At 42.9% G+C, this 6,679-nt stretch overlaps 1 long non-coding RNA gene across 1 annotated transcript; it reads left to right on the top strand.

Annotated features, from left to right (window-relative positions):
- The first annotated feature begins 2,647 nt into the window (after nucleotides 1–2,647).
- On the top strand, nucleotides 2,648–5,095 carry LOC119332171. Its single transcript, XR_005160840.1, has 3 exons — nucleotides 2,648–2,762; nucleotides 3,152–3,270; nucleotides 4,405–5,095. It is a non-coding gene; the product is annotated as an uncharacterized LOC119332171 (long non-coding RNA).
- Nucleotides 5,096–6,679: the final 1,584 nt, after the last annotated feature.

Genomic DNA, 6,679 nt, shown 5'->3' with positions numbered 1-6,679 from the left:
CACACAGTGGTTATGGATGGGCCGCTGGTTGCCTTCATGGGAGAGTGTGGCGTTGAGGTCTTCAGCGTGGGTGTGGAGGAGCGGGAAGAGGTGAGGAGGATGACAACATGGGAAAAAGCAACCAAATCGAAGCTCTCGTCGCCGCTCGCGTTGCCATGGAGTGGACGGTCGCCGTTGGCCGCATCACAGACAAGCGAGGACGAGGACAACGCCTGGATTCGGTGATGGCATCATGAGAGGCCTGGGCCTCCTCCACGGACAAGGCGGCGGCGTGCTTGACAGCGACGATCTGAGCACCAGTTCAAGGTGAGGCACCTCCTCTAGCCACATCCAGTTTCTCCCGTGAGTTTGTTTTAAAATAATGAGTTATTGTAATGGATTTGAGTTTTTTCTTTGTAGTACTCTGTCGGCTGTGGCTGGAACACCTGACATCACTGGCATCAAAACACCATTGCCAAATGCCTCTGAGATTAATTATAAGCAAGAGTGGTACAGCTTGCACAATGTGGCATTTTAGCCGATAAAAGTCATTTGTGTTTTAGACACAAAAGAAAAAGATTGAGGCTGAAGCACCAACCACAAGCGGTGCCACAAAAACATGGACAGGGGAACACTCGAGCGCATGCTGCGCCCAACTAGACCAGAGCAGCAAAAGAGAGAAACAAACTTGAGGGCAAAATCCATTAACTACTATATATACCGGAATCATCACAAAGGGTCAGCACAATATTATATATACTGTTTTCCCCTAAGGAAGAACTTGTTCATATCTGTAGCAGCAGCAAACACGGAGTGGTTAATGGAGAAGAGTAGCTTCGCCACTAATAATTTTGATTTTTCAGAAGAATGAAGAGAAAACTCCGCCTATGTTGTCTCAACATAGCCGGTCCCAAGCCCGGGTAAAGGAGGAGGGTTGTGATAGGCTTGGCGAGCCAACGTAAAGACTCAGCCACTCTTATGGAGATGAAACCCAAAAGGGATGTTCAGAGTTGTACTAATTACCGTGGAATTAAGCTGATGAGCCATACAATGAAGCTATGGGAGAGAGTCATTGAGCACCGCTTAAGAAGAATGACAAGCGTGACCAAAAATCAGTTTGGTTTCATGCCTGGGAGGTCGACCATGGAAGCCATTTTCTTGGTACGACAACTTATGGAGAGATATAGGGAGCATAAGAAGGACTTGCATATGGTGTTCATTGACTTGGAGAAGGCCTATGATAAGATACCGCGGAATGTCATGTGGTGGGCCTTGGAGAAACACAAAGTCCCAACAAAGTACATTACCCTCATCAAGGACATGTACAATAATGTTGTGACAAGTGTTCGAACAAGTGATGTCGACACCGATGACTTCCCGATTAAGATAGGACTGCATCAGGGGTCAGCTTTGAGCCCTTATCTTTTTGCATTGATGATGGATGAGGTCACAAGGGGTATACAAGGAGATATCCCATGGTGTATGCTCTTTGCGGATGATGTGGTGCTAGTTGACGATAGTCGGACGGGGGTAAATAGGAAGTTAGAGTTATGGAGACAAACCTTGGAATCGAAAGGGTTTAGGCTTAGTAGAACTAAAACCGAGTACATGATGTGCGGTTTCAGTACTACTAGCTGTGAGGAGGAGGAGGTTAGCCTTGATGGCCAGGTGGTACCTCGGAAGGACACCTTTCGGTATTTGGGGTCAATGTTGCAGGAGGATGGGGGTATTGATGAAGATGTGAACCATCGAATCAAAGCCGGATGGATGAAGTGGCGCCAAGCTTCTGGCATTCTCTGTGAGAAGAGAGTGCCACAAAAGCTAAAAGGCAAGTTCTACAGGACGGTGGCTCGACCCGCAATGTTGTATGGTGCGGAGTGTTGGCCGACTAAAAGGCGACATGTTCAACAGTTAGGTGTGGCGGAGATGCGTATGTTGAGATGGATGTGTGGCCACACGAGGAAGGATCGAGTCCGGAATGATGATATACGAGATAGAGTTGGGGTAGCACCAATTGAGGAGAAGCTTGTCCAACATCGTTTGAGATGGTTTGGGCATATTCAGCGCAGGCCTCCAGAAGCTCCAGTGCATAGCGGACGGCTAAAGCGTGCGGAGAATGTCAGGAGAGGGCGGGGTCGACCGATTTTGACATGGGAGGAGTCCGTTAAGAGAGACCTGAAGGATTGGAGTATCGACAAAGAGCTAGCTATGGACAGGGGTGCGTGGAAGCTTGCTATCCATGTGCCAGAGCCATGAGTTGGTTGCGAGATCTTATGGGTTTCACCTCTAGCCTACCCCAACTTGTTTGGGACTAAAGGCTTTGTTGTTGTTGTTTTTGTTAGAAGAATGAAGAGAAGGTAAACTTTCAGTGAATGCGTGTTAACACTTTCAGTTTTCTGAAGAAAAGCTTTAGGCTTCTGTAGTTTTCATTCTTCACGGCGCAGAGGTTACAGAGGTATTGAAATATGATGCTTATATGAAATGTTTGGGGGTTTATAGTTAGCACTGCTGGTTTAGGATTTGCATAGTCGAGATTTTTAGCTAATTGCTCTGCTGTTTGGTAGAGGGGAGAGCCGCCTGAGAGTATAAATAATATTATGCTTATACTTGTGATGTGATGCTTTTTGGATGATGATAGTAACATGAGTGTGATCTTATTTGCAGGTCAGATGATGCGTGCAAGGAAGGAAAGATGCAGACAAGCAACGCCGAAGACGTCTTCAAAGCGCTTGATGGGATTGAGTTCCCAGAGTTGGTAGAGCCCCTGAGGACTGCATTGGATGGTCTGTGTTGTTGTCTACTTGTCTCCTCAATTCTTTTACAGTCCGATGTTCTTTGAGTTTAGATGTTGCATGAATAAATAATCTATGTGGCAATGCAAGTGAATGGTGGAGTGGCTCAATGCTTTAGATTGTTGGTGAGAATCTGGGAGCATACATAAATAGATGTTGTTAACAACAATGGAATTTATAAAATGGGAGTATAAATAAATAGAAGTTGTTAAATCAATTGATTTTTAGTGACTCTCTATCTCTATATCCTTATGTACGAGGGATTGCATGAATTTGGGATTCCTTTGTATGTAGTGGGTAGCTTTTGTATTTAGAAAAAATCGTTATAGAAATATATTCAGCTTTATTCAATTGCACTTAGCCCTTTCTGCAATCTTCAGAAGCAAAAAGGCATCCTGGAGCAAAATAGAGGAAACTAGATAAAGAGCCAATGCTGCAGAGCAAAATGATCGAGCAAACAAAGCCAACGCGGGCGATGATTAACTGCTCTAACCTTGTGGTAGGTTGAATCTGAGTCACATTAATGGGTGAACTTTCTTGTAATTCCTTTTCCTGAAACTATAAGACATGGCTGAAGATGACATTTTGGTGATTTTGTATGCTGAACCATGATGCTAGGCTGAATAATTTACTATCTTTTGTTCGCATGAGCTCACATTTTGGTAGTTGCAAAACCTAAACCACGATGCTTTCTTGCCGCCGTTGTAGTCTCTAATTAATGGAATTGTGAGAGACTGTAGTTAATTTAAGTTTCTTCTATTTCATTAAAACAGGCGTTGATAGCTGCATAAGTTTAACCATGATGCTTTATTTTTTTAGGGAAAACCATAATGCTTTCTTGCTGCTGCTGTAGTCTCTATGAGATTCTGAGACAATTTATTTAAGCTAATCTCATCGGTTTGCACTCTCAAAAATCACAGGAGCCACACAGAAAAAAGTAGGGTACTATTAGAAATTGGTCGTGTGATTTTCATATTCAGAGAATAGCACATGTGTTGATTAAACTGAAAACGTATGTTGATGCTTGGAAAATGTATATGGTGCGTTTCATTTCTGCTCGTCCTGATCTAACCAAACTGACCCCATGGATTTGAGATTGCCGTGCCTATCAGGTTTGGACATGTTCTTATTTGTACTACTACTAAATCACAAAACTAAACTGTATAAATTAAATAGCCCCCCCTTTCCTACAACTTATTTTATTTTTAGAGTAAGCAACAACATGTTATCATACTCTGTTTCTTGTGAGCAGTACGTCAGTTTAGATTCACGTATACTCTTTGGTGCCGTGCCTATCAGGTTTGGACATGTTCTTATTTGCACTAAATCACAAAACTAAACTGTATAAATAAAATAGCCCCCCCTCCTTTCCAACAACTTATTTTATTTTTACAGTGAGCAACGATGTGTTATCATACTCTATTTCTTGTGAGCAGTACGTCAGTTTAGATTCACGTATACTCTTTGGTATATAGCATTTTGGCCTACCTCTTGCCTATTTCACATAGAATAGGTGATTTGCTTTGGCGAGGGATTAGATAAGGCCTATGAGTCCTAGGTAAGCATGATGAGCATGTCCTGCACTTCTATTTACTATTAAGCACCAACTGAATTTCTGATAATGGCGTTTCAGGAATGACACAATCAATCCAACTGTTACCTTTGGGGTGCTTTTTGGATGGACTAATCTGAAGATGTTGGCTAGCTTGCACCGCCCTCATATAATCTAGAAGCAGGGGCAAGGATTATAGGGAAAATAAAGGTACAATGCTCCCAGTATATTTTATTTTTGGCAAAGTTTTGGTGCTTGCGCAAGAAAGTAACACCATCATTACAGGCTCATTTTATTTTATCTTAGTTCATGCACTAATGCATAAATCTTTTGGTGTTGCCCTTATTATTTAGTCTAGAGCTATGCAATGACAACCATGGCTTTAGTGTTCAGGTGAGTTTCATTTATAGAGTGAAGAACCCTTGGCATCTTATCTAAATTCTTTGATCCTAGATATTATGTATACCCAGTTAAGTACCTTATACCAGTACCTTAATTAGCCTCTTCTGACTATTGATTGTTTGAACTGTTGTAGTAGGACTCAGACTTTCAATGTTATTAGGCTTGTGGACATGTTTTTATTTTAGATTGTACAGTATCGGGTTCTTTTGGCTTCTAGTTGCTGCTGCACAAAAATACACTAAACTCAGATGATGCATGAAAAAAATTGCAGACTTAACATAGTTTTTGTATTCTGATTTTTTTGTGATGCCCTTATGTTAAAATGCTTATTTGTTCTCCAAGTAGGCCAACGACGGCTGCTAGCAATGATACATACTCCCTCCGTCCGGAAATACTTGTCGGAGGAATGGATGTATCTAGACGTATTTTAATTTTAGATACATCCATTTTTATGCATTTCTCTGACAAGTATTTCCGGACGGAGGGAGTACATATCAACAATTCCAAAGAAGTGCATATGTCAGGATGCATATCATAATATATATGTTCATTGGAAAATACTCTTCAGCATCTGAAACATCTAAAGGCGATCACTCAACTACGTATTATATATAATATACCCCACTCGATGGATGGAGCAGTCCCAGCCACTAATTAGTACTCCAACGTTGCATCACTCATCTAAGTATCAGCACTACTCTTGAGACTTGCCTATTAACATAGTAGTGCTAGGTCCTCGTTGTTCGTTCTTACTCTCTGTTTTATGAGTCTTTGGTTTCTCTTTATTCACACTTCGTTTTCTATTTTCATTATCACTCTGTATTAATTCGGTATCTTCGTTTATATTTGTTTAGTCTCCACCCTCTTTCTCCCATACTTCCTCTATTCGAAAAAGCTTGTCCCTCAAATGAATGTATCTAGCATCAAATTAGTGCTAGGTACATCCATTTGAGAGACAAGCTTGGGACAAACTTTTTTGGACGGAGCGATTACCTCTTTTTTCATTTGTATGTCTAAGGTAAGAATGAGAGGCTAGATAAACAAACAGGAAAATGCTCACTTCATTCAGGGGATGCATTCCGTCATTGTCCATCAACAAGTTCAACTCCGACGATGGTTCACCCATGTGGTCCGATGCACCACATCAGCAATGTCAATGGCCTGACAGGCCATTTTCCAACTGGGCCTGTTGTAAATGACGAAACCATGAGGATGTAATCAGTAATGTTGCTCCTGGTATAGTTATTAGTGAAGTTATAAGCTTCTCCTTTTGGAGTTTACTTCTACGAGTGATCAGTCCTTGCATCTTGTTCTATTTTTCAGAAAACGAAGATGTACTTTGCCATGCCACTACTCTCGGCAAAATAGTAGATCATGGTGCCCCTTGTGCTACAGTGGAATTGAATCACAAAAATTCTACAGATTCATCAAACATAGAAGGAAGTTAGTTTTTACCTGAGCAGCAACGGCGACCGCGATGGGCTTGCTGGAGCCTCCCTTGCCATGGAAAGTAACTAGCTTCAGGGAGTGCCAGGCTGCCACACAGCCAGAACAAATGCCACCTTCGTCAGGGAGCGACAACAACAACTATGAGGATTTGGCTCGCCGATACGAGTGACAGCGGCGCCATCTGCCGATTCCGCAGCTTCAAGCTATAGCGGCAGCTGCCGGACCGCCGAGATGCAGTTGGAGCTGCCAGACCACCGAGATGCAGTTGGAGCTGCTGCGCCTCCGAGTTGCCTGACCACCGAGATGCAGTTGGAGCCGCAGCGCCTCTGAGCTGCAGCCGGAGCCACTCCCCCGCCAAGCTGCAACGTGATCCGCCGCGAAGATGTAGCCCAGCGTGAGCCGCCTCTAGCAGGTGTGCTTTCTCGAGTACAGTGTGGAGAGGAAGAGGATGAACTGGTCGATGGAAAAAGACAACAATCCACCACATATCTTTGGCGTTATATGT

Source organism: Triticum dicoccoides, chromosome 7A (assembly GCF_002162155.2).
Source record: "Triticum dicoccoides isolate Atlit2015 ecotype Zavitan chromosome 7A, WEW_v2.0, whole genome shotgun sequence".
NCBI classification, from domain to species: domain Eukaryota; kingdom Viridiplantae; phylum Streptophyta; class Magnoliopsida; order Poales; family Poaceae; genus Triticum; species Triticum dicoccoides.
This window is presented reverse-complemented; position numbering and strand designations above follow the sequence as displayed.